General features: G+C 42.1%; 1 protein-coding gene across 1 annotated transcript in view; it reads right to left on the reverse strand.

Annotated features, from left to right (window-relative positions):
* Positions 1-13,845, reverse strand: part of LOC116176489 (hemicentin-1) — a 109,743-nt gene that overhangs the window by 70,427 nt on the left and 25,471 nt on the right. The gene's annotated exons all lie outside the window — the stretch shown is intronic.

The following is a 13,845-nucleotide window of genomic DNA, read 5'->3' on the forward strand; positions in this document are numbered from 1 at the left end:
ACCTCAGTGACTCTAGCTGAAATTGCTCCGGAGCTGATACCGTGTGACTGTGAACTTTTTATCGCTGGCAGTCCAACTAGTGGCGGCACCATTGTTTGAGGTTTGATTTCATCTTCGACCACACAAATCGTTCGCAGATTAGTTTAGTCGCCTTTCTTCCGCTGGGATGTGCCCAATTGCGGATTTTACTGAAAAATACCGAAATACGAAAATAATCTCGGGAACTGGTTGGGACGTATGGTCTGTTGTGTTCCCCGCACTTTATTTCTATATTCGGGAATGCAGGTGGAGGTAGTCTGGTTGCTTGATCGGAGAATTCCCTCTGATCTTTATCCTAAAGTTGTTCTTCGGCGAACTTTTGGTAATCTTTTGTTTCTAATGATATCTGTCTTGGGTTTCCGTTCTTGACGTCTCTTGACCAGGGCGTACGTTAGGGGTTAGTGGAAATGCACGAAGTATTTGATTGCAAAGTATGCAGCGAACAGTTCTTTGTCAAATGTGCTTCTGTTTCAGTTAGCTTACGTGAAAAGAAATCTAGGGGGCGTGTTTTGGAATCGTTAACCTGCTCCAGTACGGCTCCCATAGCAATATCTGATGCGTCGATGGAACACTAGTAGACAATCGTTGTGGCTCGGCTGCCCAATCTACTTTTCGTTTTTTAAGTAGTTCAGTAAGCGGATGTTGCGTTGCGGCGGCGTTTTTTACGAACCTCCGACAGTAATTGAGCATACCCACTGTTCTGCGCAGATCTTGGAAGGTTCTTGGTAACGGCAAACGTCTCGAGGGGGGAGCGAATGGTTTAATGCCTTCGCTTGAAATGTCCATGGCCAGAAACGATAACGAGGGGACTCCAACCTCGCGCTTAGCCGCATAGTGATAGCGTGATCTTAAAAGCGTTGGAAAACTGTATCGACGTGGGTCAGGCGCTATGAGCACGTCGTTGAGATATGCAAATGTGAACGGTAGATCCATGAGCATATGGTTGATTAGACGCTGAAAAGTTTGCGCCGCTGTGCGTAAACCAAAAATTCAAAGAGACCGAAAGGGCTGTTTTTTCGATGTCCGCAGGCTAGACTGGCATTTGCTGGAATGCGGGTACAAGGTCTAGCATCGAAAATATTTTGCACTTCTCTAGGATCTGTGATGCATCTTGCATGCGCGGAAGGGGTAGTGCCATTGTTCAGTTGTCTATAGTCACCGCACGGTCTCCATGAGCCATCTTTTTTTTTGGAACGAGGTAAAGTGGACTGGCTCAAGGGGATTCCGATGGACGGCAAATTCCTAGCCAAGTGACAAGCCTTGATCCGGAGAGGCGGCGTGGTTTCCAAAATATCGGAACCGGGAGTGATAAATGATGATGTGATGCCCCACCGGTTTATACTTGTATAACTGCGAACGGTCCTGACACACTCGGGACCGCACTCACGTATCTCCATCGATTAACTATTTCGTTTTAACATCCACTAAATAGACTGAAACAAGATAAAAAGTAATCGTAAACGATTTACAAAAAGCGCATTTCCCCTTGCATTCATTTCCCATTTGTAAGATGCAACTTCCGTTAAAATCGTAAAAATCCGGCCACAAATATGAAAGATAGCGTTGCATAGGTGCAATCCATTTTTGGCGTGCTATTTTAATTTCAGTTTGTAAAAAGAATTTCATTTTAATGCTTTCCTAAATAAGAAAGTTGGCACTGCGCATGCGCAAACCTAAATTTTGAATCTAACGTTAGATTTTCCTTTGTTCCAAGTGGCGATGTATCAAATTTCATTTAAATGCTTCCATAAATAAAAAAGTTGGCATGCGCAAAACCAAATTTTGAAACTGGTGTTAGATTTTCATTTATTCCAAAAAAAAAAAAAGTATCAAATACTTTTATAAATAAAAAAGTTTGCATTTCGGTTTATAAATGGTCGAGATGCGAAAAGGGCACTGTGAATTTTAAATCGATTCGACTCAACTTTTGGCATTGTGTATTATATGGCTCAAGCTATGCCCATATTGAATTTCATGAAATTCAGTTTATAACTAACGGAAATGTAAAAGCGATCGGACATTTCTAATCAAAGTTATCGTTCACACGGACAGATAGAGGGACAGACAGACAAATGAACAGACGGACAGACCAACACACAGACGACAGACGGCGCTACAAAATTATAAACGATCTCTGGGATCGTTAATAAACGGCAAAAGGGTAAAATTATGGAAGATGTAAAAAACGGTTTGTTGGTTTTTACAATAACTTTTTTAACAATAAACGCAGAAATAATTTTTTCCTTAGTCTTTGGATGACTGTACCGTTGGCGTCGAAGAGTTGATACTTCTCCGGCCCTTGACGAAAAGGCTGTAAATGCTTATTTTATCGTCATTATCGTCAGTTTGATGATCCGTGCGAGCAGGATGCCTTGCAGTTCTTGGCTCTGCTGCCAAATTTGCAGTGATACCAACACTGTTGGGGCTGTGACGTAGAAGCATTTGTGAATGAACTTGAGCAGGGCCGGCTGCATCGTTGTTCCGAACGCCTGATGTTGCTGTGGAAGACTTGACAGCCAAAGTGACTTGAGGATATCGTCGCCGATGCGCGTGCCTTCCAGGTTTCGAAGACGTTGTAGTAGTTCGAATGGTTTTTAGGTCGCCCAACTCAAGTTCTATAAGGAGTTTTTTAAGACGTCGTTCTTCACTATCCGTAACACAATCCGTTAGTGCAGCGGTCGGCAAACTCATTAATCAAAAGAGCCAAATATCGCCAGTACACCACTTAATATTTCTTTAAAGAGCCACATATTTTTTAAGTTTATGAAAAAACGAGGTGTACACAGAAGAACACAAAAATCATAGTAAATACTAACTTTATTTATTTCCAGAAAATTTTAATGTGAACAATGCGCTTGCATTTCTTGGGACAGTTTGCGCAAGTCAGGTGTGTATGTAGTCGTTTTTAATTTCAGACACGATTCCAGATTTTCGTCAATAAGGCGACTTCTCAACTTACTTTTAATAAGATTCATGTTTGAAAAGATTGTTCGCATGAATACGTCGACCCAAAAAGGGACAGTACGCCAAATGCTAATTTTTTTAATTGATCATAGGAGTCGGGAATACTATTCCATGCATTAAAAATGAGCAAATCTTCCTTCTCCAAATCTTTCAAGGCAGTCCATTTGTGCTGTAAACTTAGATTAATTTTTTGTTTCTCTATTTCTTCCAAATCGGTATTAAGTTTTTCAAATTTGGAACACCATATTTCCTTACTTTTTAAATCCACCAATTGCATTTCAAAGTTCCAATGTCAACACCGAAAGGAGACAAATTTAACTCCGTTATGTTCACATTGAGCGGATTTTTAACAAAAGCTAATGTCGGTTTGTTATTTCTGAAGTCTTGAAACCTCTGCAAGAAAGCTTCTCTCACATTTGAAAGTGTTGTAATGAAGTAGCGAACGTCAATTAATGAATTACTTTCCCGACGATGTTTCAACAGATTTGGAAAATGAACCAAAGTGCCTCTTTCAAAATCTTGCACAAAAATGGCTAATTTGCTTTCAAATGAAGTTACTTCTTCTATCATGGAAAAAATTGTATTTCCTCTTCCTTATAATTTAGAATTAAGCTGATTTAGGTGAGACGTAATATCAACCATGAAATAAAATCTTTGAAGCCACATATCGTCAGTTAATTCAGGATAGTGAATGTCCTTTTCACGCAAAAATGAAGTAATTTCGTTTAATAAAGCTGCAAAACGTTTTAAAACGTTCCCTCGAGACAGCCAACGTACCTTGTTATGAACCAGAAGAACTGAACATTCGCTTTCCATTTCAAATAAAAATTCTTTAAATTGGCGGTGATACCGGGCTTTAGCTACAATGGTGTTGACAATCTTGATCACTAATTCCATAACTTGGCAAATTTCTGCAGGAAATGTCTGTGCACAAAGTGCCTCTTGATGGATAATACAGTGGTAAATAAGTACTTCATGATTAATTTTTTCCTTCAAGATAGCAACGAAACCTTTTCTTATGCCGGTCATACTTCTTGCACCATCGGTTGCAATCGACACAATTTTATTAAGCGGAATTTCATGTTTTTGCATGCATTTAATAACCGCGTCTGCAATGTCCTCTCCACGCGTTTGGCCTTTGAGAGGCAATAACCCTAAAAGTTCTTCCTTTGGGCCTGTAGATGAAATAAATCGCACGAAAAGTGAAACTTGAGCTGTATCGTTGATGTCGCAAGACTCATCAACGGCTATTGCCAAAGCGGAAACCATTTTAAGATCTTCAAGTTGCTGGTTGGTTATATTCGAAGACATCTTGGCTGCTCTATCCTTGACTGTTGTAGCTGACAATGGCAACTCTCTAATTTTTTTGAGAATTTCTTCTTTGTTTTTGAAATCACGGAATAACTCATCAGATGCATTTATAAAACAACTTTTTATGTACTCGCCGTCTGTGTATGGTTTTCCTCGCTTGGCAATCTCTTGACTAATAATGAAGCTAGCAATATTCACATTGTTAGAAGATTGCGACCAGTGTTTAAATACAAAACTTGACTTTTCCTGGCTCTTTTTAAGTTCTTCAACAGCTTTCTTCCTTGCATTACCAACAGGATATTTAGCACCAAATGACACGTGCTTAGTTGTAAAGTGTCTCTCCAGATTCGATAAGGCATGTCGGGAATCCATTTGTATTTTGAATAAACGCGAATGTTTCCGTCCATTCAACGTTAAACTCTCGATTTTCGTCTGCCGTTTTTCTTTGCTTCCTCTTTGTAGCCATCTCAAACGAAAGGCAGCTAAAACATTTTATATTAATGTGACAAGCAACATAAAGATTACACTTTTTAAATGAATAACAATCATATTATTTACCTTTCAATAGACTGGAATCAAATAACTGTACCAATTTCAATTTTCGCGCGACCGTTATATTATGTATTACCTACGTCCTACAACACGATAATGCTTAATGATGATGACACTCCGTACGCAGATCACAACAATGATTCATTCGTTACGCTTGTGTTTAGAAGAAGAATATCGCCCGACGCCTGCGCAAAAATGAGTATCATTTAATCATTTATGGCGGAGAGCCGCACTCGATCAGCGAAAGAGCCGCATGCGGCTCGCGAGCCACAATTTGCCGACCGCTGCGTTAGTGGTACCATATTTTTCTGTCGCGGGTGTAGTGTTGACAATTTCGGCTACTTGAGCTAGGATGTCCGTGCAGATGGCGGCTACTGCGGTGAAATACCACGTGGTATCGTCCGTGATCCTTGCGACGTGCAACTGCGCCTCGAGTTGGTGGAACCATAAGAACGGATCCTCTTTCTTGAAGTGGTTGAAGGTCACTGTACTTGCTGGCTTGAAGGTCGCTGGATTCTTGGATTATTATTATTATGGTCGGTGTTTCTTATGAGAACTCAGGTCTAGCCTGGTTAACTAATCGCACGGATTAAAATCAAGTAACGATTAGTGTCTGTGTCTGGTGAAGTTATGTAGGGTTCTAAAGAAAAATAAAAAATAAAATAAATATTCACACACTCATTTATTTATTATTATTATTATTATTATTATTGATTCAGGCCGTCTGAATTTTTTATTACGAGCAGGGACCCGATTGTCCCGGGTTCGTTTTGACATTTGGTTTCTTGAGGGCACCGGCGAGCATCCCTCAGGTTTTTGTTTATTGATTCGACTTTTTCCTTGGGTTTATCTTTAATTGTTGAACGCGAAGGCAGTTATTCCGGCTCTGGCTTCTTGGCTTTTAAGGGTAGATGAGGGTGAGGAAATGGTGTGATGGAGATGAGATGGTGCGTTGTGTTCGGGAGAACAGACTTGTCCGTGAACGGGTTAAGGGTCTCTCCTACTCAGTTCAGCGAGACCCCCCGAGCTCGGCTAAGTTGTTTTGGGTTGCTGGTCGTTGATTAGGTCAAATATTGAGGGGTGTTTGTATTTGTATATATGGTGTGTAGAATTCAGGATTTTTAGAAGGGGGTTTCTGTCGAGACTGTCCTTGATCTTCTGGGTTCTTATTGCGAGTAATTGGTTAATTGTTTTGATCTTGTATTTTTGGAACAGAACTTCGTTTGTGATGGGCTGTGTGTTGGAGTAGAGTTGGTTTGTGGCGATTCTTATAGTTTTATTTCGCACTTGTTCGAGTCGCAGTATATTCGTTTTCGCTGTCGTGTTCCAGGCCGCACCGGCATACGTTATGGCGGGTGTGTGGTACGTGTTTATGATTTGCAGTTTCTGCTTAGTTGAGAGAGGCGAGCTTTCGTTTATGTATCTGTATAGCAGCTGTTTGATCTTTCTAGCTTTGGCAAGAGTTTTATTTACATGCTTGTTAAAGAGTAGCTTGTTATCGAATTCGACTCCTAAGTACTTCACAGACGATTGGGGCCTGATGTTTTGCCCGTTGAACTTGATGGTGAGCGTTTCGTTTCGGCGTGTTTTTGCTCCAGGCTTGAAGATGATTGTTTCGGTTTTGGATTCGTTTATGCGTATTTTCCACCTTTTTGCGTACCTCGCGATTTGCTCGAGATGTTTTTCGGTGTTTGTTGCAGCTACTTTCGGCCTGTAGTTTGCCGCTAGCAGCGCGGTATCGTCGGCGTATAGGGCCATGTCCGTAGTTGGGCTCCTCGGCATGTCGTTCGTGTATAAGTTGTAAAGGAGGGCCGACAGGGTGCTGCCCTGGGGCACACCGGCGGCAATTTGCTTTTCTGAGGAATACACGTTCCCGACTTTGATTCTGAAGGATCTGTTTGCTAGGAAGGATTTGATTATCGCAATGAGGTAGGGTGGGTAGCCGTACTGCACCAGCTTAGTGACGAGTCCTTGATGCCATACGGTATCGAACGCTTTTTCCATGTCCAGTAGCGTCATTATCACTTGGCGCCCCTCGTCTAAGTTTTTCCTCAGTATCCCCCTTACGCGGCAGAGTTGTAGTTCCGTGTGGTGCAGTTTCTTAGTTGAGAACTGCTCGTTTTTGACTATGGAATTTGCCTCGGTAAATTCTTGAAGACGTTTGTATATGATCCTCTCGGTGATCTTGCTGAGCGTGTTCAGGAGAGATATCAGTCGGTACGACGTGGCGATTTTCCCATCCTTGCCGGGCTTTTTTATCGGAATGAGCACGCTCCTTCTCCAGCATCTCGGGAAGTACTGTAGTTTTAGGACGGCGTTGCAAATGTAGTAAATCTGGAGCAGCACTTTCCTTGGCGCCGTCTTAATTATTGAGTTCGCGAGGCCGTCTTCGCCTGGGGCCGACCTATTTTTCAGGCTTCTGATGACTGCTATCACTTCTTTCGGGGAGGTCAGGGCCGCGACGGGGGTGATCCCTACCGGGCAATTGGCGTACACTCTGTTGGCGTAAAATTCGTGGGCCGGTTCCGCCACTTTGCAGGTAAGAAGGTGTGTTTGTTCGTATTGCTCGGCAATTATCTCCGCTTTACTTCTGTCGTCGTAGTATGTTCTCCCTCCACGTTTTAGTGCTTGTACTTGGGCGCCTTCCTTGGCCCTTTTGGCCCGCCGGATGAGCTTCCAGATGTTTCCGTTTTTGGAGCCGTCTTCCGCGACATTTCTCCTCCAAGTCTCCGAGGCGCGTCTGGTTGTGAGATCAAGGAGCTCGTCCTTGAGTCGTTTCCACTCTTCGTAGTCGGCATTTGTGCGGGTGCTCTGGAACGTTTTTCTCGCCTTGTTCAAAGTTTTGGAGAGGTGTTGGACGTCGGCGTGAGGACTGCCGGTCCCATTACGTAGAGTGTGTTTAGGGACGAACAGGGCTACCGTCTCCTGGTACCGGGCCGTCAGGTCTCCTATGATTCTTTCCAACTTCTCCGTCGTTTCGATTTCGGTGGCGATTTTGAATTTGTTTAGGTGTTTGTTGAACTCGCTCCAGTTCGTAGCACTGTAGTTGAGGAAAGGCGCACTATCGGCTAGTAGGTCGGTTTTGAGCTCAAGGATTAGTTCGATGGGAAGGTGATCTGAGATGGTGTATTGCAGGGCGCTAATTCTTGCCACGTACATGTTTTTTGTGATTGCAAGGTCGATTATGGAGTTTTGGGGTGAAGACCATCTGGTGGATTCACCCGGGGGGAAGATTTGATTCCCGGTGGCGTCCAGCCAGCTTGCCAAGGCATATCCATTTTGATTGTTCGACGTCGATCCCCAGCTCGTGTGGTTGGCGTTGAAATCGCCGAAGATCGCGGCCTTGGGATGGCGAGTGACCTCTGTTAGATCTTCGTGCTTGAGTTGCTGGCTCCGGCAGTAGCACGCGGTGAGCACGGCGCCGCTGATCCTGATGGAGATTGCTTCGGTGGATTCTGTTTCGACGTCTACCTCTTCGTATGGCACGTCCTTCCTTACGTATACCGCAATACCGCCGGCGCCATTTGTCGTAGCGTTTTTGTTTATGATGTTGTAGTTGGCGATGCGTGGGGGTTGGCCTTTTTTAAGTTTTGTTTCTAGGAGCGCAGCGACGTGGGGGTTCTGTGTTTCGATGAATGTTCGAACGGAGGTGGTCTTCTTGCTTATTCCTTGCACATTATAGGAAATAATTTTTATTGTTCTGGTAGTTGTGGTTTTATTATCCATGCTGTTGGATACTGGATGCTGTACGTCATTTATTAGGTTCAGAATTTCAGTTCGCGACTTGGTTTTCAGTTGTTCCTGTACGAAGTCCAGTTGCTGGCTGAAGAGTTGGTTTTTGATATTGAGCAGTTCGTTAACCTGTTTGGCAGGGTCGGGATTGGTTTTTGCCGTTGTTTGGGCGTAGGATTTGCCCGATTGTGAATAGTTACTGTTGAATGAACGTGGCTCTTTTGTGTTCGTCTGTGGTGGTTCTTTTTTGCTCTCGTATTTGGTTCTCACGGGGCACATTCTGTAGTTCGCCGGGTGGTCTCCTTTGCAGTTGCAGCACTTGGCCGTCGTGGCGCTGGATTTCTGGAGTGTGCAATCTCTTGTTAGGTGCTGGTCAAGGCACTTCACGCACCTTGGGGCCAGGTTGCAGTTCCGTTGTCCGTGACCGAAGGCCTGGCATCGGTAGCACTGGAGTACCTTAGACGTGCGCACGAACGCCTGCCACTTTACTTTGACGTGGTCTATGGCGTCTACCTTCCTGACGGCGTTCAGATTTGTCGATTTGTTAACTTTTATCAGGTATGAGTACGCTTCTTCCGGGCTCTTACCTTTTAGGGCTTTACATTCTAATGCGTCCACACCGGCGGATCTTAGTTCGTCTTTGATTTCATTTGTGTCGAGGTTGGGGGCGGCCTTTAATACTATATTTTTGTTAATCTCTTCTCGCGGGGTGTACGTGAAGAATTGTACCTGTCCCTCCTCGAGGAAGTTTTTTATGCTGGCAAAATCTTGTAGGTTTTGAGTGAAAATTTTTGTGTACCTGTTTTGGTGGGATAGGGTAAAGTTTTGGCACCCTGTATTATTTTTGATTTTCCTTATTAGGGAAGTGTACGATTCATCAAGTGTCTCCGTCTTGATGCAGATAGGTGGCATTTTATTGGAGGTGTTTTGGGTGGTTTTACTTTGGGGTTTTAGACAGATATTGGTTATACTATTTTTATTTGGGGGACCGGGCCTAGGTAGCCGTGTTTGCGGCGCGAGGTCTACCACCATTTCGTCGTCGGCGTTTGTGGCGAGAGCGTTGTAACGGTTTGCGGTGGGAAGAGGCGGGAATTCCTGAGGACTTTCGGGCTTTTTACATTTCCGTTTTCGGATGTCATTATTTTCGGCAAGGGAGGATTCCACTTTTCTGTTTAGGGTGTCTATTACCTCTGCCTGCTTAGCGCAGGTTTTCATTAACTGGTCAATTTTTAAGGTGTAGTCGTTTAGTCGCGCGATCGCGGTGTTATGGCGTTTGATAATTAATTTTATTGTTGGGTGCGTCTCGGCAAAGTTATGCGCTTCTATCATCTGTTGTGCAGTGAGATCGGATAGGTCTGGCTGGTCTTCATCTGGTGGCACGGGAGCCATCGCTACGCTCATAGGAGGTGGCTCAAGGGCCACCTCTTTTGGGTTGTGGTCGGTAAAGGTTGATATGTGGACGGCAGTTGGTTTAACACTTTGGGATGCACAGGACGGAACGGAAGGAAAGGGTGCAAAAACTTACTGTTTGTCGTATCTGATATTAAATCTTGGCGAAAGCGGTTGGCTCGGATAGCGGGTTTGGATAGGTTCTTCGTGCACAAGGAACGGAAGGAACAATGGAACGTGAGCACAGTACTGACTATGACGTGTTGTCTGCATGAACGACGTTCGACGACTGGATTCTTGGAGCGCGTCAATCCGTATTTAAATGGTCGAAATCCGTCGCTAGTGGTGAATCGATTTGACCAATCAGGCGATGAGTTTTGTCAGTGGCGGGACGGACCTCGGTCGCCACAGTACGTTTGACCATTTCGAAGAATGAAGTTTTCGTCACCCTAGTAAAGTTTTCTGCGAGGACATTATCACCAGGCACATAAAGAAATGTACACCAGGTGAAGCAGGTCATATTACGAGATTTTGATAACTTACTTACCTTCTTTTATAGTAGAATACTAGAGAGTGCGTTTAAATAAGCATCGGAGCTTCTCTCTTTTCTATATCTATATATCGGATAATAGGAATTGTTAGTATTTCAATTGCAAAAGGCAACCAAATATGTTTATTGATATTATTGGCGTTATTCGTGTAAATATAATCAATATTAATCAAATTCTTGATGCATGACATTTTTTTCTGGCACCTCATTCTAGGTAGGATCAATTATTTAATGAAATACTGCATCCATATAATTATTATTTGTTAAATATGTAATTTATTTTTTAGCAGTCATATCTAGAGACCTGATTTCATGCTTTTATGCATTACGTAAATATTGTATGCAGCTCAAAATAAAAGAATAATTTATTTTATTTTTTTATTCTATTTCGCCTTTATTTTTGAGTGGGCGAAGTTTCAGCAAAGACTGCTCTACCAACTCAACCCACTATACATTTACAAATATCCATTCCCGAACTCGGATTCGAACCAGGGACCCTCAGCACCACAGTTAGTCCAGTCAACCTGTCTCGTAAAACACCAGTTGAAGGAAAAAAATAGTATAAAGCTAATTTTTCCCCATCCACTACTACCATTTAGACAAGTGTGTAGCCAAAAGTCCCCGCCCCTACCCCCCTTACTTCCCCCCTGTGCCCCCCTAAACATGACAAGTGTAGGGGTTTCGTAAATCGCGTCTCTCTCGCTTACTAAACAACATATCGGATTGCACATACGATTTCGGGTAAATGTAATAATGCATGTAATATTTTGTTTATGTTATTTTAGAACAAACTATTTGCGGTATCTTAATTTGAAGTAAAAAATATTTTCAGATTATTCATGATCCGCCACAGCTCCCACACATTTCTGTGTAATCAAGAGATGCTTTAAAGCACCTGTAATTACTTTTGCAAGCCTTTTTGCAGGTGCAGGATCCATTTTGAATCTCGATAAGCGTGTTGTTCAGCAGCACCAAATGTTGGAGAGAAGGATAATAATAATAATAAATATCTTTAATAAGTACCTATAGGTTAAATTACATAGAAATGTGTACAAAGGGCGAGATTCAGTAATGGAATGAAACATATGTACATACCATTTCTGCTCTTCCATCTAACCCATGTGATTCCGTTCATTAACAGAAAATACAAAAAAAAATAAAAATAATATATCTAGCAAAAAAAAACCTCAAATTAAATTGTAAAATATCATTGAGAAGAAGATTGTTCGTGCAATAACCTCGACATGGTAGCTAATCTAAATGTTTTGTAAGGCATGCTTTTGATGTCCATAGCTAGGGAATTATACCATTTGCTGATGTTGTAGGTAAAAGATCTTTCATACATAGCTGTGGCGTGCGAGGGAGGTGTAAGCAAACCTTTGTTTCTCAAATTTAGCGTATGTACATCAGTTCTGTATTTTAATCTGCGGTATAAATAGGTGGGTTGATTATTAACTAAAATTTTATAATACGTGCTAGCAGCATGTCCAGCTCTCCTATTATGCATATTTAACCATTTTAGATCGATCAACTTGTGACTTACATGATCATATTTCCTCATTCCGAAAATCAATCTCACACAACTATTTTGTACTTTTTGCACACGTTTGTTATCAAAACTAGTTAAACAAGGACCATATACTACATCTGCGTGGTCAAATTGTGACAAAACCAAAGAGGAGCAGAGAAGCACACAAGTAGACCGATCCAAGCAATTCCGCATATGATATATCGTTCAGCATAAGATTTTCTAAGACAAGATGAGATGTGTGGTGTAAATCTTAGGGCGGAGTCAATATCAACACCAAGATTCCTAACCGTGTCCGCTAGTGGTATCAGAGTCCCACAACAAGTTACCTTGATGTCATTCAAAGACTTGAGTCGATCGGTTTTTTTACAAAACAATATCGCCATGCATTTGGTTGGATTTAACTGTAGACAGTGCTTAATGGAAAACTGTTGGTTGGGATGTTAAATTTGGATTTTAATGACATTTTTGCAACAGCTTTAAGTTACATTGAATATCTACTGTCATTCAAACATGCAGACCTTGTGCATCCATATTTGTTTCAAGAAAAAAACCTCTCCTACCTCTTTGAGAATATTTTTGTCTGCCTGTTTTTCATCAACCCGAAGAGTTTCGAGTGCTACCGTTACACTTAGCGAATACAACGGTTTGGTGTGGTTTATGGGCTGGTGGAGTCATCGGTCCTTATTTTTTCAAAAGTGATGATGGCCGGAACGTAACTATGAATGGTGCTCGCTATCGCGCCATGATATTGGACTTTTTGCTACCTGAAATTGAAGCCCGTGATCTCCACAACATTTGGTTTCAACAAGACGGTGCCACTTGCCATACAGCTCGTGAAACAATGGATATTTTGAGAGGTCATTTCGAAGAGCAGATGATTTCGCGTTTTTGACCGGTGAGTTGTCCGCCTAGATCGTGCGATATTACGCCATTGGATTTTTTCCTTTGGGGCTACGTCAAATCAAAAGTCTTTGCCGATAAACCGACAACGATTGAAGCATTGGAAGCAAACATTGTGCGTGTTATTCGTGAGATTCCGGTCGAAACGCTTGAAAGGGATTGGGCTTAAAAAATGGGTCATCTACAACGTAGCTACGCCCAAGCTTTTCATGATCATTTTCAAAAAATTAATGGCAAAAAATGTTCTTTCAAACGATAATAAAGATTTCATCATTGTATCCAATGTAATGTGTTTCATTTACATTTTAAAAAAGGACCAGTTGTTGAATAACCCATTATTAGACACAAATTTAAAAGGGGTGGAATTTAGGTTTCACTGAGACTCGTTTGGTTTTGTTTAGAGAATATGCAATAGTGTACCTTAAAGTTAAAAAAAACACTCACTATACAACAATATTAGCATTGCAACGCCGCGCCGCTGCGCCGGTCCCATCTCGACGGAACCGCCACGACTGGGTACGCATTCTGCATTACACCGGCTAAATCTCGCAGGCTGTTCAACAAAGTAAGTACTATTTCATATCATTTTCAAGGTAATAATGGCAGCTATAACTTTTGTAGGTAACATTTTTTGATAAAATGTCAGCGTGAAAATTTCTGCGACAAAAAGTAAAATACGTCCACTTTTTACCTTTACATACGAATTACAAACAAACGGTAAAAGTTACGACGAAAGTCAACTGAAACTTATTATTGTAGACAATGTTATAGCAACAAATTGCAATCCGACATGTTGTTTAGTAATCGAGAGAGACGCGATTTACGCAAGGGGGGTAGGGGCGGGGACTTTTAGCTAAACACTTGTCTAAATGGTAGT

This window comes from Photinus pyralis, unplaced genomic scaffold, assembly GCF_008802855.1.
Source record: "Photinus pyralis isolate 1611_PpyrPB1 unplaced genomic scaffold, Ppyr1.3 Ppyr1.4_LG7, whole genome shotgun sequence".
In the NCBI taxonomy this organism is placed as follows: domain Eukaryota; kingdom Metazoa; phylum Arthropoda; class Insecta; order Coleoptera; family Lampyridae; genus Photinus; species Photinus pyralis.